We start from the raw sequence: 25076 nt of genomic DNA, 5'->3' as shown, positions 1-25076 counted from the left end.
ATAAACCTATGAGTTTATAATAAGCCAAAAGCCAAAAGATTATATTGACTAATTTCCAATTAGTGCATCTTTCATGAGCACAGGAAATTTTATGTGTGTTCTAATACATGCATTTTAATTATTTTACCTGGGATAAATCAGAAACGGGTTTTATATCAGCAAATATAAATAGCAACAACAGTGTAAAAGTTTATTCTTTTCCTAGGTCTATGAAAACCAAATGCTTTGCTGAACAAATATATATATATATATATATATATATATATATATATATGTATCTCCTTTTAATAAAATGATAAAATACAAATATCTACCTTAAAGGGCACTAAATTTATTATAAATACATGTGCATATATCCCAAACAAATGTTCACAATTTTTACTGATCAGGCACTAACAGAAAATTGTAGGAAAAAGAAAAATCCCATCCTGAATATACAACTTATAGATTTAACAAGAATACTATTGAGGAAGCTACCAAAAAAAAAAAAAAAAAAATCACTCCCTTGCTGAATGTTTGACAAAAATCAAAAACTGTTTTTGGATGCAGCCACTTGTAACTGCATTAAATCACTGTATTTACACTCTCATTCCCTATTAAAAACAATACTGTTCTCTATCTTTCAGCAAGGCCTATTTATTAAAAGTATTCCCCTGTGCCAAATGAACTAGTAAAAAAACTTTGCTTTACTAACTACAGTTTCTGAGTAAAGCACATTTTATAGCTATATGCCAACATGACAGTTTTCCTGAGGAATCCAAAGAGACCCATATGCTTTAAAGCACCTGAGGCGTGGGTGTTCAAGGAACCAATCTATCACTGAATTCACTTTAATATTAGCTCATCTGCTGCTGAAAACAATAGTGGCATTTAAAGTTCTAATTCCTTTCTCCTACTTAGCATGATTAGCAAATCCTAATTTAGCATAGTCTTAGAATTAAAACTATTGTGTTTTATGTTTTTGGACCTTTGGTTAAATTAGCAAAAAATAACTCACGCTTATCAATCACTTTGATAAGAACTTCAAAGTTCTCTACAAATAATCTCAACAGCCAACGACCTATATGGAATGATTTCCACATTATAAATAGCAGAAGCATTGGCTTCAAGAAGTATCCTGTCTAGAGGATGTAAGGCATAAACATATAATCTAATCAAAGTTTACTGTAACTGCAGTATAGGAAAATAACTATCTATCTGGATGGATTAAAGAAGATCTCATGAAGGAGGTAAAATGAGGGCCGGAATTGAAGGATAAGAAAATATTTAAAGAGAAAACAAGAAGAGTAGATACTGGCCATGTAGAGAAAATGGTGAACAGTCATGGAGATAGGAAAACAGGGACAATGTTTCTCAATGCCAGCTTTGGTCACAATCACTTGGGGAGGCTTTTATTAAGATAACCAGGCTTCAATATAGATCAACTAAATTTAAATCTCTCAGATTAAGGTTGGGCATTTAAAGTTTTCTTTAATTCCAGGGGTGCCTGGGTGGCTTAGTTGGTTAAGCATCTGACTTTGGCTCAGGTCATGATCTCACGGTTTGTGGGTTCAAGCCCCACATAGGGCTCTGTGCTGACAGCTCAGAGCCTGAAGCCTGCTTTGGATTCTGTGTCTCCCTCTCTCACTCTGCCCCTCCCCTGCTCATGCGCGCTCTCTCTCTCTCTCTCTCTCTCTCTCTCTCTCTCTCTCAAAAATAAATAAACATTAAAAAACAATTTTTTTAAGTTTTCTTTAATTCCAAAAGTGATTCTGATGCAACTGAGGATTACGGATTTTGGAGGTATTTGGGGAAAGGCCAATAGGTCTGCTGAAATACAAGGTCCATAAAGGAGTTAAGGCTGGGAAAGCTTTTTTATATAAGCAGTGTGTTGAATTCCAGCTAAGAAGTCTGGATGATATGCTTTGGCGATGGTTTCTGGGCAGCTATGTAAACAATTAGTGTACTTTAGGGACATATTGTAGAAATAAGGAATATTGAATGAAGAATGAATGAGGAGAAAGAAACTGAGAGTAAGAGGACAAGGTAGAAGGACATGCAGTATTGCAGGCAAGAGAAAACAAGGGCCTAACCAGTGGAATGGGATTTTAAAAAAGAAAAAAAAAAAAGTATAATTCAAAGATACAGGAAAGGTAGAATTCCTAGGAATTAGGAACTGAGGAAGGTATAAAAATTGAAGGTGATGACTTTTAGCCAGGTAAGTAGAATGTTGGTAAGGCACTTAAGGATGAAAACTACCAGAAAAAAATCTCAAAGTTTTTTGTACATTTTAGGTTTGAACAGGTGACCATTTGCACAGTATAGATTTACACTGGCTAGTGACGCAGCTTAGATGATAAATTATAATTGCATTAGGTTTTAAAATACTTCTATGTTATCCATCTGGAAATGTCTATTGGGAAGTTGGAAACGAGGGTATGGGAAGAGATCCTCAACAGTCTAACACATTATTACTAAAGGTGAGAGGGTAGAAGACAGCAGCAACAGAAGTGAGCTGAGGGAGGGAAAAGAGATGAGCCACAGGGACACCCACCCTTTATGGGGACAGAAGAGAGAGAGAGCAGTCAAAAAAACAAAAACAAAAGCCAAAAAAAGGGGCAATTAAAAAGGAGGAAAATCATCACAAGGAGAATATTATAAAATCAAGGAACTACAAATATTAAAAAAAGAGGATGTCAAAAGGTAGTCTGGAATTTTGATTTGGAAGAGGACACTGTTTAAAATAGAAAAGGAGGAGATAGCCAGGGATTTTGAAGCAGTGTCAGCAAAGTAAAGAGGTAAAAGCCTCTAGGATATTGACAGGATAATGGGAGATAAAGAAAACAGAAACAGTGATCAGGACTACTCTTTAAGAAGTCTTGAGGGTGAAGGGATCAAGATAGATAAGGAAAGGAAGTGAATACCAAGGGGAATATTTACTGTCCTTAGGAATAAGATGGGGTATAGAGATAAGAATCTACAATGAGAACAGGGAAGCAATATTTGATAGAAGAAAACTGGGATGCAGGAGAGGTGTGGTCCAAGTCATGTTGTGAGTCTAAGATGACTGAAGTAAAAGTGTGACTGAGAAGCTGCAGTTTTTGAAGAGTCACCAGCAAGGAGGACAAAGTTACGGAGAGAGTGGGGAAAGGGTTGGAAAGAGGGTAAGGTTTGTAAGACAGGTCCTAAGGAAGATGGGGAAATGTCCCCGAGATGAAGAGGAGGGAGATGATGATGGGATTAGGTGATACAGATATAAAAAAAGGGCTTTCTAAGAAAGGGTTTTTGAGTAATGGTGACAGAAACATATTCAGGAAGTGATCTTTCAGGGACAGAAAAAAAAAAAATTTTGAAAGTCCCTTCCTATATTCTACACCCCTCCCCTACCAAACTTTCATCAAATAGTGACAGGGAAGGTATAATCCTCAGGGAACAGATGTCAATTAATTCAAGGTCATGGAAAGAATGCTAAGAAAAATGTCAGATACAGAGGGAGTTAGAACCCAAAAGTGAAAGACTGCAGTAGGCCCAGGGGAAGCAGTTAAGAGATGGGCCCAAAAGGAATTCAAATTCCCAGATGGAAAGACACACAAAACAGAAAAATAGAGCAGAGGAGGGCCTTGCACTTAGGACTCCAGCAGATTATCACAGTTAAAAGGATGTTGGTCATGAGAAGTTAGTAGAAACTCCTGTTCTAAAAGGTATACACATTCTGAACAGATGAAAGAAAAAGAAATAGAATAACCAAATTAACCTTGCTCTATTCTTTGAACATCAAAACAGAATGAAATCTAATTTTATCTCAAAATATAGACTGAAGAAGTATTTCTACTTTTATCAGTCTTTCCCACAAGTATCAAAGGTAACTCCTGGAGAACAGGTAAGCAAATCACATTATGAATCTCTCCCACTTCCTATCCCCACCTCCTTCTCATTTTTATATTATTTGGGTGAAATGAGATTAGAAATGAACTTTAGAACTGACTTGACAGTTTTCTTTTTTTTTTTTCCTTTTTTTAAAAGGCTTCAAAAGGAAGCATGCAGCCACAGGGGTGGGGAAGTTGGGGATAATGGGATTTTACAGACTGATTGTGTGCACACATAAAAGAATCGCTTCTTTTTCAAGGCCAGCTGGCTGGGGCAGGGAGGAGGTGAGGGATAGTCTAGGAAATTACTACCCAAACTAATTACCCTTCTGAATATACATCATGGCTCTGATAACTGTGACATTACAAAGCTGAGGCTAGTTCATACCAATGTTGTATTAAAAGGGCATGGAATCACTGCCACATTTTAATTTCCTAGATATGAAGAGCAATGTTGATAAAAAGAAAAAAAAACAGTAAAGATTAAGTAAAACAAAAATCTAACAAAATTCTCTTAAAAATATGTTCTAAAAACATTAGCAATGTCTCACACATACAGTGGGCTTAATGAATTTTTGGGATACTGTTTGTTAAGGACTTTGTCAAGCACAGTGCTAAGTATTTTATATATTTTAATCTCATTTAATTCACACAATAACTGTACAGATAATTTCTCTCCACATTTTTCAGATGAGTAAATTAAGGCTTTGAAAGGTAATGAGGTATTTTATTCATTCAATATTAATAATGATTTACTGAGCACCCACTCAATAACTGTGCTTGGAGCTGGGTATATAGCACTAAACCAAAAAGATATGGAGATTATAGTTGGAGGAGGTAGGGACTCAGATACTAATCTAAAACTGAATGAACGTGAAGTAAAAAGTTCTGACAGAAGCCATGGAGGAGAAAAATATGGTGCTATGAATGAGCACAACACAACTTAGAATCAGTGGTAAGGGAAAGCCTAGACCTGAGGTATAAAGAGTAAGCTATGTGAAGAATAAGGTAAAGAGTGTTCTGAGCACAGGAAAGGGGATGTATTAAAGTTTCAAGCAGAAAATCAGCTTAGTGAATCTGAAGATTGAAACATATCAGGGGGCTCAAGCTCTGTGAGCAAGACAGAGGTAAGTTCAGTGAGGCAGGCCCAGATCTGAGTATGCAAGGTCTTGCAGGCCAAGGCCAATGTAAGGAGTCAGGACTTCATTTTAGTGAACGAAAAAAAAACACTGGAGGATTTTTAACCTGGTAGAGGAGAGGGCAAAGGAGGAGGAGAAAGATGTGTGGGGATTATACTATCAGATTTCAATTGCAATAAGGTCACTAGCCATTATATAGAAAATAAGTAATATGGAACAGGATGGTGGTAGTGAGGAGAGAAAGGAAAGATGCCAAATATATTTTAGAGCTGTAATGGAATCGTTCTCAGAGTTATATAGTGAGTGGTGGAACAAGGACTCTGTCTGATCCTGAAGCTTGAGCTCTTAACCACTCTCTTTAAATACATTTCTTAATAACTAAAAAAAGGAATTCGTCCACCCCCAATTATTTCCTTTTACTGAGATAACAACTAGAAGACATTTTTAGGATTAAATCTCAAAACACTTTAATGGTGCAATTGTGCATTTCCCCCCAAGGCTTATGGACCCAGCCCTACAATGCTAAATGATATAACTTCTGGAGGTCAGTAGTTAATGGCTATAAACTACCCAGAAAATAACACTTGTCTTTCTTGTGGCTTTCAATAAACTTAAACTCCTAGTTGGCAGACAAATCTTAATGTCTGAGTTCACTGCAGCACATCTTTATGATTCCTTTGTGTCTTCTAAGAGCCAGAACGGAAGTGCCAAATCACCTAACCTATTTGCCAGGCTTGGTGCTGAATTTGAGAAATATAACCCATGAGTATTACGGCTTTGCCTACAAAGGTAAAGAAATGTCAAGATTTTACAAAAAATTACTGAAAACCATTAATTATCTTTGAATTATTAAAATGCTTTATTCACAGTATACTAACAGACATACTAAATACAGACAAGATATTAGAGATCTACATTTAATTCCATATTCATAGAGTCTCAGAGCTAGCTAGAAGAGATTTCATGAACTTTGGTAATGTGTACTAACAAATTTACTTTTTTCTAAGTTTATTTATTTTGAGAGAAAGAGAGAGAGAGACAGAGAGAGAACATGAGTGGAGGAGGATCTGAGAGAGAGAGTTAGAGAATTCCTAGCAGGCTCCAAACTGTCAGCACAGAGCCCAACAAGGGGCTTGAACCTGTGAATCATGAGATCACAACATGAGCCAAGACCAAGAGTCAGATGCTTCACTGACTGAGCCACCCAGGTGCCCCTGTACTAACAAATTTAAAAGTTAATCTCTTCTTTGTTTTAAAACAATACAAATTCAAAAACAAAAGTTGGTAGTTCAACTGTAACTGGTTTACAGTTTTTAAAAAGTTCAAAATGGAGGGGCACCTGTGTGGGTCAGTCAGTTAAGCTGCCAATTCTTGATTCTGGCTCGGGTCATGATCCCAAAGTCATGGGATCAAGCCTAACATCCTCCGGCTTTGCACTGACAGCATGGAGCTTGCTTGGGATTCTCCCTCTGCCCTTCCCCCCTGCCACTTCCCCCCCCCCCCGCCCCCTCTCCCTCAAAATAAATACATAAATAAAGTTAAAAAAAAAATGTCCATAATGGAAAAACAAGGAGCTACTCTGTAAATCACAATATGCTTCTAACTACTTTATTATGAATGGCTCATGGCATTCTCCCTATGAGAGTTAAATGTTCCCTTTATTGTTGTTGTTATTATCTAATATGCTAAATAATTTTATTTATGTGTTATTATCCCTATCAAAATTCAAACTCCATGAAGGCAAGGAACTTTTTTCTCCTGTTCTTTCACCTAAATCCTTCCAACCTGTAGAACAATCTCTAGCAGACACTCAAAAAAAAAAAAAAAAATTGTTAAATGAATGAATAAAAGAATGAATGAGCTTCAAAGGGTTCTATCACTAAGCATCATCTGAGACAATCTTTGTGAAAGCACTTTGTAAACTGTGATCCCTTCTATGATTGTAGAGTATTATCACCATGTACTGAGCACTCCATACCCATTATCTCCTTTACTCCCCAATTCACAAAACACACATAGGTTCAAACTGATTATGCAACTCACCCGATATCACACAATATAAATGGTAAAATTAAGACTCCAAAAAAACAATTTGATTCCAAATGCAAGGATCTTAACCCTACATCTGTCTTTTTTAGGTTGCTCTCTTCCTTGTGACATGCTGACTGACTCCAAGTATGTAAAACAAAATATACTAAAACACTATTAAATTGTATGTACCGTTGGTATTTGAGATGATGACTAAGAGCACTGTCTTTGAATCAGACAGATCTGGGTTTGCATCTAGTTTCTGCTACTTTGTTGGAGTATGGCCTTCAACAATTTAGCCAATTTTGCCAAGCCTCAGTTTCACCTTCTGTAAAACAGGATAATAATAGTGCCTCTGTAATTGTAAGGAATAAATTACATATTTCAAATGGAGCACTTAACTCATACTTGACTCTTAGTAAATACCCAATAAATTTTATTTTCACCTTTGATGATGAAGAAATATTCACCTGCATATGATATTAGAACTATCATTTGAACATAGGGTGACAAAAAAAGTGGAAAGTAAGGAAGCAAGATCAGCAGACTTTCTCTGCATTTCTATTTTCCTCTGAACTGTGAACTGATTTCACAGAAGCAAATACTAACAAAGGCACACCTTTCTTTCTCTCCCCAACACAGGATTGGGCTCTTTAAAACACCTTGCTACCCTTCGGTAAAGGAACAAGTAGGAATGTCAACTGCTAAAAAGTGGAAGAAATAACATTTTTTTAAAAAATATCTGTTATCTTAAAGCTGTTAGAATGGTAATAGTCTTTATAGTTTCCAGAAACCCTATAAAATTTTTTGTTGTAGAAGAACAAATATCTAGATGGTTACTTGTTAAATAAAGTCACACAGTTACTGAAGTGAATCAGTGTAGGAGGACCAGGGACAATGTTTCAGATGAATTAGCCCCTGCTGGTGGGAATCATTTTTATCGGGAAAGAGAGAGTGATAGCAGCCAGATACAGGTCTCAGGAGACTACAGTCTTCTGTTTAAGTGCAACAGCAAACTGCATAATCCTGGCTATCCCCTTCTAGTTGTAAATCTAAATTAGCATGCCCTTGCTCATAAAGGGGAGGCTGGGAGGGAAAAGGAGAGAGAGGTTTTTTCTTTGGTTTAATAAACACGTTTAAACAAGAGATTCTTATTTCCTGGTTTATCAGGTATTGATCTTTTCCAGGTACAGGAATTTACTTAACATGTTTTTTTTTCAGAAAATTCCTCTTTGAATGTTAACTAATATACTTAAAGGGTTAGGTCTAAAAGAGAAAATTAATTTCAATATTTATTATAGTGTTCTAGTATTACCTAGAAAAAATGTGCTGGTTCACAAGCACATTAAACTTTCTCACCTCACCAGACAAATCTCACGAGTTCTATTCCAATTGTTCACCTTTCCTTAGAAATCCCAGACAGAGAGGTAGCAGTAGGGGCCATTAAAACCAATTAACACCTCTCTTTCATTTGGGGACAAATAAGAGAGAAAAAGAGGAGCAGTTCAAGCTAACGCTTTAATGAATGCATACATTTATAAGTGATTTCAAAGTAAGGGAAAACATTTACTTGTGACAAACTGCACATGTGTAAAATATTTAATGCCCAAATGAAGGCAATTAAGTGTAGTTTCTTCTCAAATGTGCACAAAATGCATAAGAATCCACCAAATATACTATCTTTTAATATTAAGAAATATAGGGTTAAGAATCTCTTTAAAGTATCTGAATCCCTTGCTCTACTTGTAGCCAATCTATAGCAGATAACAGAGTAACCAATTTGTTTTTTATTTTTATTTTATTTGTTTTATTTATTTATTTTTGAGACAGAGAGACAGAGCATGAACAGGGGAGGGGCAGACAGAGAGGGAGACACAGAATGGGAAGCAGGCTCCAGGCTCTGAGCCATCAGCCCAGAGCCTGACGCGGGGCTCGAACCCACGGGCCGCCAGATCGTGACCTGAGCTGAAGTCGGACGCTTAACCGACTGAGCCACCCAGGCGCCCCACCAATTTGTTCTTTAAAAATCTTTCTGGGACAAGAAATTATATATTTCAGACTCTTCTAAAACTTAATGTCCACACTGAAGTGTTTTCATATAGATGTTAAACGTAGACATTATTTAATGTAGACATTAAAGTGTTACACAATGACCTTCTAGAAAGCTCCCAGTAAATACTATTCTTTGTGCAAAATACTGTAGAGGTGACAAGATATCAGCATATTCAAACATGTCATTCTTCCATATAGGGTAATAGTTAAGAGCACAGAATTTTGGAGTTGTGCCAACCCAGGTTCAAGCCACACTGGTTCTACCACTTACTAGTAAGGTAACTCAGGGAAAATTACTTAATTTCTCTAAACTTGCCTTTCTTAACTCTATAGAAGTGGCAAATGAATTTAAACTATGTGTGCTTCACGGCACCTGGGTGGCTCAGTCGGTTAAGTGTCCGACCTCAGCTCAGGCCATGATCTCACTGTTCATGGGTTTGAGCTCCACGTTGGGCTCTGTGCTAACAGCTCAGAGCCTAGAGCCTGCTTCGGATTCTGTGTCTCCCTCTCTCTCTGTCCTTTTCCCACTTGTACTGTCTCTGTCTCTCAAAAAATGAATAAATATTAAAAAAAAATTGAAGTATATGTGCTTAGTATAGTAGTGCCTGATACATTAGTAAGTACATAGCATTTAATAGCTAAGTAGTTAGCCAAGGACTAATTGTTCAAATTCTGAAATTCTATTTCTTAGATCCAAAGCCACTCTTTTCCACTTGTTCCTTGTTTGGCACTGGAAAAATCATTTCACCTCCCTCTACTAATACTAGTAAATACACGAAAAATATTAGAAGAGGGTTTTGCACATGATAAATGCTTAATAAATAATTTTAAAATTACTTCAACAAAGTCACATAGAAGCTGAAATTTAAAGAGCATACCAGAGCAATTTTCTCTTCTGGCATTTGAATGGACTTGCATTAGAAATAAATGAACACTATTAACCCACATCCAGATATCTTTCCTACATACCAATAGGCAATTACACATAGTACACACTCCCTAGTTTCAGGTTTCCTAGACTTGTCTGATGATACAAATCACCCAGAGACTATGACTGAGCAGGTCTGGGGTGGGGCCTTGGAATCTGTATAATCAGCTTCCCAGGTAAGTGCTACATTGGGCAGGCTCAAAACCCTGCATTAGTTAAAGCTGCACCCAAATGCAGAACCTGGGAAAAATAGCATGCAGTCACACCCAGTGAGCAGACATATTACAAGTACTATGTAATAGAAATGGGTATTTTAAAATGACTTTTTATTAAGCAATTTTGTTGAATATTTATCAGTTCCAAATATTCATTAAGCATGTATTACAATTCACAAAACAGTACATGAAAACTTATGAGAAAACTACTACTTAAAAATTAATGGCATCTGGGAAGTGAGAGTGGCAAACAGAAAGGAAGAAAATATATTTGACAAAGATACACATAAATTACGTGTTACCATTTGTCCCTAGGAGTTCAAAAAGTACTCGGTCAAGGGTCTTATTGGTCAAGAGGTCTGGTTCTTCAAGAAGTCTGTTATAGTTATTTATGGCATTGCTGCCATTACTAATGAGCTAAAAATGCTAATGACTGAAGAACATTCAAATAACAAATTCACTGCAAAAATAATTTATTTTTTAAACGTTTATTTATTATTAAGAGACAGAGAGAGACAGAGCATGAGCATGGGAGGGGTAGAGAAAGAAGACACAGAATCCGAAGCAGGCTCCAGGCTCCCAGCTGTCAGCACAGAGCCCGACGTGGGGCTCAAACTCACAAACTGCAAGATCATGACCTGAGCTGAAGTCGAACGCTGAACTGACTGGGCCACCCAGGCGCCCCACTGCAAAAATAATTTAAAGGGTATAACCAGTTTCTCCTTGATTCTTCTGAATATTAGTCTTTAGAAAGTATAGTTGATCTCTCATTAGTAAAAATTAGCCAAACTTGGATCTGCATTTTTTCAAGAAAATAAAAACAAAGCTTCCATTTTCCTAAGTTTCCACACCCACCCCACATATATGCCATATACGTGCCCAAACTATGAACAACTTCTACAGTTGAGGGATCTAGAATCTACATCCTAGTAGAAATACAAGCATAAACAATTTTGTAAGGAAACTCAAGTGCAAGGATGCCAAAAATAGGACCAATGATATTCTACTGCATGAAGAACATTTATATACTACAGCAAATGTGTATATGTATCAGTATAATAAGTCATTAATTACATTAGGCATGTACATTTTGTGGTCAAGAATGATTGCTGTTTGAGACCCAATGTAGTAAGTGGAGATGTAAAACAGTGAAATCATTAGAGAGTTCTCTGTAATCTCCTCATTACAGAATTGCTAAATACTGCATGAATTTGGAATAAAATGAATTTAAATGCAGTCATTATAGCTATTCAAATATTACTGACCCATAGAAACATTAGTTAAAATAAAGCATCTACTAGGTATTATTTAAAATAGGATCCATGGAAGCAGGCACAACACTTCAGGCTTTTAAGTTATGCACTGCCTCAAGACTTAGGAAAATAAAGGACCATTTAGAACTCCTAACTAGTCCTGAGTGGTCATGACTGAGTGGTGAGATGATAGGTAGATTTTTTTTTCCTTTTAATTTTTTGGTTTTCCAAAATTCCTAATTAAAAAAAAAAAGTACTGTATTCTTTTTATGACTAGGGAAATTAATTATTTCACTCAAGGATATTATCTGAGGGATCAAATTTATTAGTAAGACCATTTAAAAACTCTAAAGAAGTTGTATCACGGTCTCCCTCAAAGAAAATCTGTCATAGGTCTTCTTCATGTTATCCAATAAAAAATAACACAAGAAAAAATAATAATACAAGGGCTGAAATTCCATGTGCTACTTCCAAATGTAGGCCTTCAAAAGGATTGTTCACAGTATAATGCTAAGTGATGATAACAGTTTCACTGAGAGTGATAAAAGAACCCTATTCACATGGTGTGTGATCCAAAAAGACAGTGGAAATGCAGTGAAAGCTGGCAAATAAAAAACGCTTATCTTCTCTGAGCAAAAGGAGATCCAACTCTTCTACAGATTGCCCTTACAAGTATAGGACCTAACCACTGCTAAGGCTTTCATCACTCATCCCTCACCCTTTCTATCTCAAATATCCTACTCCCTTCACCTTTATTCTTTCCTATTCTCTTTTTAATTTTGGCTTATCTCCACAACCAGTTCCTTTAGGAGGCATTCAAAGGCATTGCTATTCCTAGAAATTTAAAAAGGGACAATTGAAGACAGGCCTTGGAATATGTGCAGGAGATCTATGCAGCCTCCTATGCAGACAAACATGGGCACTTCCTAGAACTAATCTCCAATTGATTTCTTAAGGGATACTACATTTGTAAAACTGGTTTAGTCATTTTCCCTTGAGACTTCTCCAAATTTTCTTAAGCATCATCCTGGTCTGGTTAAGTCTAAGTTCCCTGACTTAATGCTGTTTTAGAAGGTAATAAGGATCCATAGAACAAGGAATTCACTGAGTCAACAGCCTTACTGACAGGCATCTATCAAAGTGAGTACCATACAATGATCTGGACAAAGTCAAAAGATGTAAGCCATTTTAATCCAGCGCCTTCAGCTACCTAAGATCCAGATTCCACTGTTCAGTGCAAGACTTCAGCTAACATATTCTTCAATGAATCAACACACCAGAACTCAGCAGTACCTCAGCAGTACCTAGTGACAGAGCTCTCTGAGGTTCTCAAACTGAGAACTGTTAGCATTGGGTTTATATAGGGCAGAAACAACTTAGGAGGCAAATAACATAAATGCCATCACCATGTTCCAGTCCAGAAGTTTTTATTACAGCAAGTTTAGCTCTGGGCAAGCTGCCGCAATCAGCACATTGTGATGGCAAATACACTGACTGTATTTTCCTTGTAAGCAGTACATAACACTCAGGCTGTTCCTGAGAAGGATTCATGAAACAGCTCTAATCAACACATTATAGTTGGAACCTAGATGTAACATTCACAGCTTGTATCCCTTAATTGTCAAAACTGTTTGCTTTCCAGATGAACATTGTCAACTTTAACTTTCAGTAAAATCAACCAAAATTGTTCATCAACTGTCATGGCAATCCCTACCCTTCTACCACCAAAGACATTCTCTAAGATATAACTCAACTGTTAGAAAAGAAAAACTAGAAATGGATACAAATGACAAAATAATTTACCAAAATGTGTCATCAGAAGCAAAGTTAAGAGAAAATTTTTCCAAGAAATTTCAAAGAGCATTGGTAATGCTTAAAGTTCTTGCCAAGTTGTGGTAATATAAGGCTTAATAAACAGGGTGTCTTCTGAAAGCTAAAAAGTCTTAATTATCTTACCAGATTAATGTTTCGTTGTTTTGTGATCTAACACGTTAAGTTACTAACATCAAATTTCATAGCTTAAAAAAAACTTGACAACTATCTTAGACTATGTCCAAAAGACATTTCTCAAATCAATTAAAATAACTGAACAATTACTAACATTTTAAAGAAAAAGTGAACAGATGAAGCCTATACTATCCTCCAGTTTATTTTTAAAAATAAAATAAAAAATAAAGAAATGTAAAAAAAAAAAAAAAGCCAAATGTTTTTATCAAAGACATAGTGAAGAAAAACTTAAAGGGTAAAGTGCCTGCCTCTCATCTATCCAAGTTATCAGTTGAGAACAAGATTCAAGTGTCTTTCCCATTCCACAAACAAATTCAAGACCATACAACCATAGGTATCTTTGGCTGTTTATTGTTTTGTTTTAATTTGGGTTTGTTTGTTTGCTTGGTTGGTTTTTAGTAGGCTACCTGCCAAATGTGGGGCTTAAACTCACAACCCTGAGATCAAGAGTCACATGCTCTACCAACAGAGCTAGCTGGGTCTCCCTTTGGCTCTTGAATCAACTTTAAGAGTTAAAATTTTTTTTAATGTTTATTTATTTAGAGAGGGGTTAGGGATAGAGAGAAAGGAATAGAGAGAATCGCAAGCAGGCTCCATGCTCAGCATGCAGCCCAATGCAGGGCTCTATCTCACAACCATGAGATCACGACCTGAGCAAAAACCAAGAGTCAGACACTCAGCCAATTGAGCCACCCACACACAAGACTTCATATTTTATGTCAACTTTATTTATTTATTTTTTTATATGAAATTTATTGACAAATTAGTTTCCATACAACACCCAGTGCTCATCCCAAAAGGTGCCCTCCTCAATACCCATCACCCACCCTCTCCTCCCTCCCACCCCCCATCAACCCTCAGTTTGTTCTCAGTTTTTAAGAGTCTCTTATGCTTTGGCTCTCTCCCACTCTAACCTGTTTTTTTTTTTTTCCTTCCCCTCCCCCATGGGTTCCTGTTAATTTCTCAGGGTCCACATAAGAGTGAAACCATATGGTATCTGTCTTTCTCTGTATGGCTTATTTCACTTAGCATCACACTCTCCAGTTCCATCCACGTTGCTACAAAAGGCCATATTTCATTTTTTCTCATTGCCACGTAATATTCCATTGTGTATATAAACCACAATTTCTTTATCCATTCATCAGTTGATGGACATTGAGGCTCTTTCCATAATTTGGCTATTGTTGAGAGTGCTGCTATGAACATTGGGGTACAAGTGGCCCTATGCATCAGTACTCCTGTATCCCTTGGATAAATTCCTAGCAGTGCTATTGCTGGGTCATAGGGTAGGTCTATTTTTAATTTTCTGAGGAACCTCCACACTGCTTTCCAGAGTGGCTGCACCAATTTGCATTCCCACCAACAGTGCAAGAGGGTTCCCGTTTCTCCACATCCTCTCCAGCATCTAGAGTCTCCTGATTTGTTCATTTTGGCCACTCTGACTGGCGTGAGGTGATACCTGAGTGTGGTTTTGATTTGTATTTCCCTGATAAGGAGCGACGCTGAACATCTTTTCATGTGCCTGTTGGCCATCCGGATGTCTTCTTTAGAGAAGTGTCTATTCATGTTTTCTGCCCATTTCTTCACTGGGTTATTTGTTTTTCGGGTGTGGAGTTTGGTGAGCTCTTTATAGATTTTGGATACTAGCCCTTTGTCCGATATGTCATTTGCGAATATCTTTTCCCATTCCGTTGGTTGCCTTTTAGTTTTGTTGGTTGTTTCCTTTGCTGTGCAGAAGCTTTTTATCTTCATAAGGTCCCAGTAATTCACTTTTGCTTTTAATTCCCTTGCCTTTGGGGATGTGTCGAGTAAGAGATTGCTACGGCTGAGGTCAGAGATGTCTTTTCCTGCTTTCTCCTCTAAGGTTTTGATGGTTTCCTGTCTCACATTTAGGTCCTTTATCCATTTGGAGTTTATTTTTGTGAATGGTGTGAGAAAGTGGTCTAGTTTCAACCTTCTGCATGTTGCTGTCCAGTTCTCCCAGCACCATTTGTTAAAGAGGCTGTCTTTTTTCCATTGGATGTTCTTTCCTGCTTTGTCAAAGATGAGTTGGCCATACGTTTGTGGGTCTAGTTCTGGGGTTTCTATTCTATTCCATTGGTCTATGTGTCTGTTTCTGTGCCAATACCATGCTATCTTGATGATGACAGCTTTGTAGTAGAGGCTAAAGTCTGGGATTGTGATGCCTCCTGCTTTGGTCTTCTTCTTCAAAATTCCTTTGGCTATTCGGGGCCTTTTGTGGTTCCATATGAATTTTAGGATTGCTTGTTCTAGTTTCGAGAAGAATGCTGGTGCAATTTTGATTGGGATTGCATTGAATGTGTAGATAGCTTTGGGTAGTATTGACATTTTGACAATATTTATTTTTCCAATCCATGAGCGGGGAATGTCTTTCCATTTCTTTAAATCTTCTTCAATTTCCTTCATAAGCTTTCTATAGTTTTCAGCATACAGATCCTTTACATCTTTGGTTAGATTTATTCCTAGGTATTTTATGCTTCTTGGTGCAATTGTGAATGGGATCAGTTTCTTTATTTGTCTTTCTGTTGCTTCATTGTTAGTGTATAAGAATGCAACTGATTTCTGTACATTGATTTTGTATCCTGCAACTTTGCTGAATTCATGTATCAGTTCTAGTAGACTTTTGGTGGAGTCTATCGGATTTTCCATGTATAATATCATGTCATCTGCAAAAAGTGAAAGCTTGACTTCGTCTTTGCCAATTTTGATGCCTTTGATTTCCTTTTGTTGTCTGATTGCTGATGCTAGAACTTCCAGCACTATGTTAAACAGCAGCAGTGAGAGTGGGCATCCTTGTCGTGTTCCTGATCTCAGGGAAAAAGCTCTCAGTTTTTCCCCGTTGAGGATGATGTTAGCTGTGGGCTTTTCATAAATGGCTTTTATGATCTTTAAGTATGTTCCTTCTATCCCGACTTTCTCAAGGGTTTTTATTAAGAAAGGGTGCTGGATTTTGTCAAAGGCCTTTTCTGCATCGATTGACAGGATCATATGGTTCTTCTCTTTTTTTTTGTTAATGTGATGTATCACATTGATTGATTTGTGAATGTTGAACCAGCCCTGCATCCCAGGAATGAATCCCACTTGATCAGGGTGAATAATTCTTTTTATATGCCGTTGAATTCAATTTGCTAGTATCTTATTGAGAATTTTTGCATCCATATTCATCAGGGATATTGGCCTGTAGTTCTCTTTTTTTACTGGGTCTCTGTCTGGTTTAGGAATCAAAGTAATACTGGCTTCATAGAATGAGTCTGGAAGTTTTCCTTCCCTTTCTATTTCTTGGAATAGCTTGAGAAGGATAGGTATTATCTATGCTTTAAACGTCTGGTAGAACTCCCCTGGGAAGCCATCTGGTCCTGGACTCTTATTTGTTGGGAGATTTTTGATAACCGATTCAATTTCTTTGCTGGTTATGGGTCTGTTCAAGCTTTCTATTTCCTCCTGATTGAGTTTTGGAAGAGTGTGGGTGTTCAGGAATTTGTCCATTTCTTCCAGGTTGTCCAATTTGTTGGCATATAATTTTCCATAGTATTCCCTGATAATTGTTTGTATCTCTGAGGGATTGGTTGTAATAATTCCATTTTCATTCATGATTTTATCTATTTGGGTCATTTCCCTTTTCTTTTTGAGAAGCCTGGCTAGAGGCTTGTCAATTTTGTTTATTTTTTCAAAAAACCAACTCTTGGTTTCGTTGATCTGCTCTACAGTTTTTTTAGATTCTATATTGTTTATTTCTGCTCTGATCTTTATTATTTCTCTTCTTCTGCTGGGTTTAGGCTGCCTTTGCTGTTCTGCTTCTAGTTCCTTTAGGTGTGCTGTTAGATTTTGTATTTGGGATTTTTCTTGTTTCTTGAGACAGGCCTGGATTGCAATGTATTTTCCTCTCAGGACTGCCTTCGCTGCGTCCCAAAGTGTTTGGATTGTTGTATTTTCATTTTCGTTTGTTTCCATATATTTTTTAATTTCTTCTCTAATTGCCTGGTTGACCCACTCATTCGTTAGTAGGGTGTTCTTTAACCTCCATGCCTTTGGAGGTTTTCCAGACTTTTTCCTGTGGTTGATTTCAAGCTTCATAGCATTGTGGTCTGAAAGTATGCATGGTATAATTTCAATTCTTGTAAACTTATGAAGGGCTGTTTTGTGACCCAGTATATGATCTATCTTGGAGAATGTTCCATGTGCACTCGAGAAGAAAGTATATTCTGTTGCTTTGGGATGCAGCGTTCTAAATATATCTGTCAAGTCCATCTGATCCAATGTCTCATTCAGGGCCCTTGTTTCTTTATTGACCGTGTGTCTAGATGATCTGTCCATTTCTGTAAGTGGGGAGTTAAGGTCCCCTGCAATTACCACATTCTTATCAATAAGGTTGCTTATGTTTATGAGTAATTGTTTTATATAGTTGGGGGCTCCGGTATTCGGCGCATAGACATTTATAATTGTTAGCTCTTCCTGATGGATAGACCCTGTAACTATTATACAATGTCCTTCTTCATCTCTTGTTACAGCCTTTAATTTAAAGTCTAGTTTGTCTGATATAAGTATGGCTACTCCAGCTTTCTTTTGGCTTCCAGTCGCATGATAAATAGTTCTCCATCCCCTCACTCTCAATCTAAAGGTGTCCTCAGGTCTAAAATGAGTCTCTTGTAGACAGCAAATAGATGGGTCTTGTTTTTTTATCCATTCTGATAACCTATGTCTTTTGGTTGGTGCATTTAATCCATTTACATTCAGTGTTATTATAGAAAGATACGGGTTGAGAGTCATTGTGATGTCTGTATGTTTTATGCTTGTAGTGATGTCTCTGGGACTTTGTCTCACAGGGTCCCCCTTAGGATCTCTTGTAGGGCTGGTTTAGTGGTGACAAATTCCTTCAGTTTTTGCTTGTTTGGGAAGACCTTTATCTCTCCTTCTATTCTAAATGACAGACTTGCTGGGTAAAGGATTCTCGGCTGCATATTTTTTCTGTCTAGCACCCTGAAAATCTCGTGCCAATTCTTTCTGGCCTGCCAAGTTTCAAAAGAGAGATCAGTCACGAGTCTTATAGGTCTCCCTTTATATGTGAGGGCACGTTTACCCCTTGCTGCTTTCAGAATTTTCTCTTTATCCTTGTATTTTGCCAGTTTCACTATGATATGTCGTGCAGAAGATCGATTCAAGTTACGTCTGAAGGGAGTTCTCTGTGCCTCTTGGATTTCAATGCCTTTTTCTTTCCCCAGTTCAGGGAAGTTCTCAGCTATGATTTCTTCAAGTACCCCTTCAGCACCTTTCCCTCTCTCTTCCTCCTCTGGGATACCAATTATGCGTATATTATTTCTTTTTAGTGTATCACTTAGTTCTCTAATTTTCCCCTCATACTCCTGGATTTTTTTATCTCTCTTTTTCTCAGCTTCCTCTTTTTCCATAACTTTATCCTCTAGTTCACCTATTCTCTCCTCTGCCTCTTCAAGCCGAGCTGTGGTGGTTTCCATTTTGTTATGCATTTCGTTTAAAGCGTTTTTCAGCTCCTCGTGACTGTTCCTTAGTCCCTTGATCTCTGTAGCAAGAGATTCTCTGCTGTCCTGTGTACTGTTTTCAAGCCCAGCGATTAATTTTATGACTATTATTCTAAATTCACTTTCTGTTATATTATTTAAATCCTTTTTGATCAGCTCATTAGCTGTTGTTATTTCCTGGAGATTCTTCTGAGGGGAATTCTTCCGCTTGGTCATTTTGGATAGTCCCTGGCGTGGTGAGGACCTGCAGGGCACTTCCCCTGTGTTGTGGTGTATAACTGGAGTTGGTGGGCGGGGCCGCAGTCAGACCTGATGTCTGCCCCCAGCCCACCGCTGGGGCCACAGTCAGACTGGTGTGTGCCTTCTCTTCCCCTCTCCTAGGGGCGGGATTCACTGTGGGGTGGTGTGGCCCGTCTGGGCTACTTGCACACTGCCAGGCTTGTGATGCTGGGGATCTGGCGTATTAGCTGGGGTGGGTAGGCAAGGTGCATGGGGGCAGGAGGGGCAGGCTTAGATCGCTTCTCCTTAGGTGATCCTCTTCAGGAGGGGCCCTGTGGCAGCGGGAGGGAGTCAGATCCGCTGCCGGAGGTTTGGCTCCGCAGAAGCCCAGAGTTGGGTGTTTGCGCGGAGCGAGCAAGTTCCCTGGCAGGAACTGGTTCTCTTTGGGATTTTGGCTGGGGGATGGGCGGGGGAGATGGCGCTGGCAAGCGCCTTTGTTCCCCACCAAACTGAGCTCTGTCGTCAGGGGGCTCAGCAGCTCTCCCTCCCTTTGTCCTCCAACCTTCCCGCTTTCCGAGCAGAGCTGTTAACTTATGACCTCCCAGACGCTAAGTCGCGCTTGTTGTGGGAACACAGTCCGTCAGGCCCCTCTGCTTTTGCCAGCCAGACTCGGGGGCTCTGCTTGGCCGGCGAGCCGCCCCTCCGCCCCGGCTCCCTCCCGCCAGTCCGTGGAGCGCTCACCGCCTCGCAGCCCTTCCTACCCTCTTCCGTGGGCCTCTCGTCTGCGTTTGGCTCCGGCGACTCCGTTCTGCTAATCCTCTGGCGGTTTTCTGGGTTATTTAGGCAGGTGTAGGTGGAATCTAAGTGATCAGCAGGACGCGCGGTGAGCCCAGCGTCCTCCTAAGCCGCCATCTTGCCGCTTCCTCTATGTCAACTTTATTATATCAATAGGGAGGCCATCTCATTTTCAAATTATGCTAAAATTTTCAAACTCATGGTAGTAAGTCTTCCCTAACTGGTATACTTGTACTTTACTTTCCTCTCTGATTCATAAAATCCCCTTCCCTTCCTCTCAATAGTCAATAGTGTGTGTGTGTGTGTGTGTGTGTGTGTGTGTGTGTGTGTGTGTGAAATCCATGGACCCCACTTTGAGTGGGAAAGAATACTTAGATTCTAGCTGCAGTAATCAATATCCAACATGGGTCCAACTATGGTTTGCAACTATGGTTTGGTACCAGTTAGCAGCATTTGCCCCTCTAGCTCAAATATCCAGGGAGTAGTGGAACTTTGGCTAACTGACACTACTGAGGGAGTTGCTACAATTCAAAGGCCTATTTAATTGACCTTTATTTTGTCAACCCAATCTAAGGAGATTGGGAGGAGAGAATATTAGGGACATGTTCATTCTCAGCTTCTCTATTCTTTAAGACCTAGTTGCCTGCTGTTTTGCTCCCCTCCATAACTTTTCCTCTCCCCTAGAAAATCAGAATTTCAGTTTATCCCTGCTTGAGAATGAGGTGCTGGCTTGAAGACACTTCAAATATCAACTGCCAATTGCCTTACGTCAAAATTTGTGTTATTGGGAGGTACACTCCTATGTCATGTATATTTGATTATGATTTCAGTAAAGAATTTAACATTTTTGGTTATATCCTCCAGGACCAGATTAGAGAACCACAGACTGCATAAAATATTATTAGTGGACTGTACAACAGAATCCAAAAGTAGATCAGCAATGTTCCAGAGAAGTGTCAAATAGCACATCACAGGACTCAGTCCTCAAGCTAAAATTTTTCAAACTTTTCATCAATAACTCAAATTCCTACTAAGAATTGTATATTAAAGGTAGAAATAAGATGTTCAATGACAGAAGTAGATTTTAAATGCATGCATTCATACACACAAAAATTTTACTAAGTGATTACTGTGTGCTAGATGGCAAACCCTGGGAAATATACAAATAAGAAACATAGTGTGTCCTCAAGAAGTTTAAGACCTAGTAAAGGAGACAGGGAAATAAATAATTACGTTCCCAGGTGAAAATTCTACAATAGAAAAATGAATACATGACAAAGAAAAACAGAAGTATTACCTGGCTCTCACTGGGAGAGTTCAGGAAAATTTGGGATGTGAAGGTGAAGATATCATATGAGCCACTGTACACATAGATCTGACATTTGGGACAGGTATATGCCCTGAGATGAAAATTTAAGAGAATCTATTACAGGTAGTCACTGAAGCCAGGGTATAAATGAGATGAGTCTAGAAGATTATACAGGAAAAAAAAATAGTTAAAAGCCATGAATGGAATATTGGGGAATAGCAACCATGAAAACCTAGGCAGAGAAAGAGATATACCCAAGGAGATAAAAAGTGGGGTGACTTCACCAATTTCCTGCATTCTTGGGATTCCGTTCTAGGCCCTCTTTTCTACATATGCCTTCTCTCTGGGTTTGATCCATTCTTTTGGTTCCAATCATTGATAATATGTAATTGTTTTCTGTTATTTGAGAGGCAAGGTTATATTCTAATAGTGAAGAAGCATGGTTAGAAAGGAGATAGAGAAAAATGGTGGAATTTGGGATTAGCCACACTAGGGAATTGCATACAACAACTCTTTGTTAAATAGTATGAGAGGTCCTAATGCAGATGTGGAATATGGCAGTGGGGAAAAAAAAACATAAAACATAAAACAACAACAAAAAACAAAACAAACAAAAAACCTAAGAAACCTAAGAGAAGTAACTCCGCTGATTCCACAAATGTAGTTTCTTGGGGTTCTGTTCTATTTCCTCTTTTCTTGATATATACTGTTGAAAGCAGTTTCATCCATTCTTTTGGTTCCAATTACCATTAATAATGTTATGTAATATGTGTATGGTACTGTGTATATGAAGCCTGCATTCATGAGAAAAGGGTAGACAATGAATGATAAAATAGATTACAGTAATTGATCTAGTAAGTGATACCTGCAGTAAAGAAAAATAAGGTAGAGAAAGGAAACAGAAAGTTAAATAGGACGATAAATTAGATAGAATGGACAGAAAATTCTCATCAAGGAGGTGATAATTTGAGCATAAAACAAACTGAGAAAGCAAAGCATGTGTCTATATAGGGTGGTGGCTTTAAACCTCACTGCACAATTGCATCACTTGGGAATCTTTTTAAAACAAAAATAATTCCTAGGTCCCACCCCTCAAATTTCCTGAATTAATTGGTATGGGTATGGACTTGGCATCAAAAGTTTTTGAAACTCCCCATTGATTCTAATGTGTAGTCAAGACTGAAAATTACTGATGCAATGGGAGAGCAAAGGCCCAGAGGGAGGAGCATGGCATGCTTGAAGTCTAAGAGAAAAATATAGGGCAGCTAATAAGATCTAAGTAGAAGATTGTAATAATGGTGCTGAAGACTAACAAAAATACTAAATACTAAATCATATTTATACAAAAAACAAAAACAAAAACAATAACAAAAATACAACCCACACAGCTGTGTGATTTTCAACAGCAATGCTCAGCAGCCTAGCGGAAGTTGTGGAAGAGATATAGGCATACCTCATTTTATTCCTCTTTGCTTTACTGCACTTCACAGATTTGTGGGTTTTTTTGTTTTGTTTTGTTTTTTTACAAATTAAAGGTTTATGGCAGCCTTGCCTTGAGCAAGGCCATCAGCGCCATTTTTCCAGCAGCCTTTGTTCACTTCATGTTTCTGTGTCACATTTTGGTAATGCTTGTAATATTCAACTTTTTTCATTATTTTCATATTTTTTATGGTGACCTGTGATCAGGGATCTTTGATGTTACTCTTGTAATTATTCAGGGGTTCCATGAACCATACCAATATAAGATGGCAATATAAGTGTGTTCTGACTGCTCCACTGACCAGCCATCCTACTCTACTTTCTCTCTCTCTCTCTCCCTTCAAAACTCCCTATTCCCGGAGACACAACAATATTGAAATTAGGCCAGTTAATAATGCTACAATGGCTTCTGAGTGTTCAAGTGAAAAGAAGAGTCACAAGTGTCTCATCTTAAATCAAAAGCTGAGGAAGGCATGTCAAAAGCCAAGCTAGGCCTCCTTCATCAAACAATTAGCCAAGTTGTGAATACAAATGTAAAAGTTCTTGAAGGAAAGTAAAAGTGTGACTCCAGTGAACACACAAATTAAAAAGTGAAGCAGCTTTATTTATGACCTGAAGAAAGTTTTAGTGGTCTGGATAAAAAATCAAATCAGCCACAACATTCCCTTAAGCCAAAGCCTAATCTAGGACAAAGTTCACTCTTTAATTCTACAAAGGCTGAAATAAGTGAGAAAGCTACAGAAGAAAAGTCTGAAGCTAGCAAAGGTTGGTGCACAAGATTTAAGGAAAGAAGCTGTCTCCATAACATAAAAGTGTAAGGGGAAACAAGTGCTGAGGTAGAAGATGCAGCAAGTTATCCAGAAGATCTAGTTAAATACTTAATGAAGGTGGCTACACTAAACAACAGATTTTCAATGTTGATTAAACAGCCTTTTATTGGAAGAAGATGCCAGGACTTGCATAGCTAGAGAGGAGAAGTCAAAGGACAGGGTGACTTGTTAAGGGCTAATGCAGCTGGTGACTTTACCTTGAAGCCAATGCTCATTTATCATTCTGCAAATCCAAAGCCCTTAAGAATTATGCTCAGTCCACTCTGTTCGTGCTCTGTCAATGGAACAACAAAGCATGGATGACAGCGCATCTGTTTATAATTTGGTTTACTGAGTATTTTAGGCCCATGGTTGAGACCTACAGTTCAGAAAACAGATCCCTTTCAAAGTATTAGCATTCACTAACAATTTACCTTGTCACCCAAGAGCTTTGATGGAGATGTACAATGAAATTATTGTTGTTTTCATGCCCATTAACACAACATCCATTCTACAGCCCCTGGATCAAGGAGTAATTTTGACTTTCAAGTCTTATTTTTTAAGAAATATATTTCATAAAGTGACAGCTGCCATATATACTATTCTGATGTATCTGGGCAAAGTAAATTCAAAACCTGCTGTAAAGGTTTGCCATTCTAGCTGCCATTAAGAATATTGTGGGAGGGGCCCCTGGGTGGCTCAGTCGGTTGAGCGTCCAACTTCGGCTCAGGTCATGATCTCGCGGTCCGTTGAGTTTGAGCCCCATGTCAGGCTCTGTGCTGACCGCTCAGAGCCTGGAGCCTGTTTCAGATTCTGTGTCTCCCTCTCTCTGACCCTCCCCCGTTCATGCTCTGTCTCTGTCTCAAAAATAAATAAACGTTAAAAAAAAATTTAAAAAAAAAAGAATATTTGTGGGAGATTGGAGAAGATGGCGGCATAGGAGGACACTGGGCTCACCTGCTAATCACTTAGATTCCACCCACACCTCCCTAAATAACCCAGAAAACCTCCAGAAGTCTAGCAGAATGGATTCTCCGGAGCCAAGCATAGAGGAGAGGCCCACGGAAGAGGGTAGGAAGGGCGGAGAGGTGGTGTGCGCTACACGGACTGGTGGGAGGGAGCCGGAGAAGGGCAGCCCGCTGGCAAACCAGAGCCCCTGAGTCTGGCTTGCAAAAGTGGAGGGGCCAGGCAGAGTGTGTTCTGACAGCAAGAGGGACTTAACATCTGGAAGGTTATAAGTTAACAGCTCTGCTCGGAGAGCAGGAGGGCTAGAGGACAACGGGAGGGAGATTGTTGAGCCCCGGACGACAGAGCTCAGCTGGGCGGGGAACAAAGGCACTCGCCAGCACCATCTCCCTCGCCCATCCCCCAGCCAAAATCCCAAAGGATGCAGTTCCTGTCAGGGAACTTGCTTGCACCACACAAACACCCAACGCTGTGCTTCCGTGGATGCATTCCTCCGGTGGGTCTGACTCCCTCCCA

The 25076-nt window shown here is 38.7% G+C and overlaps 1 protein-coding gene across 1 annotated transcript in view; it reads right to left on the bottom strand.

Annotated features, from left to right (window-relative positions):
• Positions 1–25076, bottom strand: part of MACROD2 (mono-ADP ribosylhydrolase 2) — a 2026389-nt gene that overhangs the window by 1671563 nt on the left and 329750 nt on the right. The window lies entirely within an intron of this gene.

This window comes from Felis catus, chromosome A3, assembly GCF_018350175.1.
Source record: "Felis catus isolate Fca126 chromosome A3, F.catus_Fca126_mat1.0, whole genome shotgun sequence".
Classification (NCBI taxonomy): Eukaryota; Metazoa; Chordata; class Mammalia; order Carnivora; family Felidae; genus Felis; species Felis catus.
The sequence above is the reverse complement of the archived record's forward strand: the minus strand, read 5'-3'. Positions and strand labels throughout refer to the sequence as shown.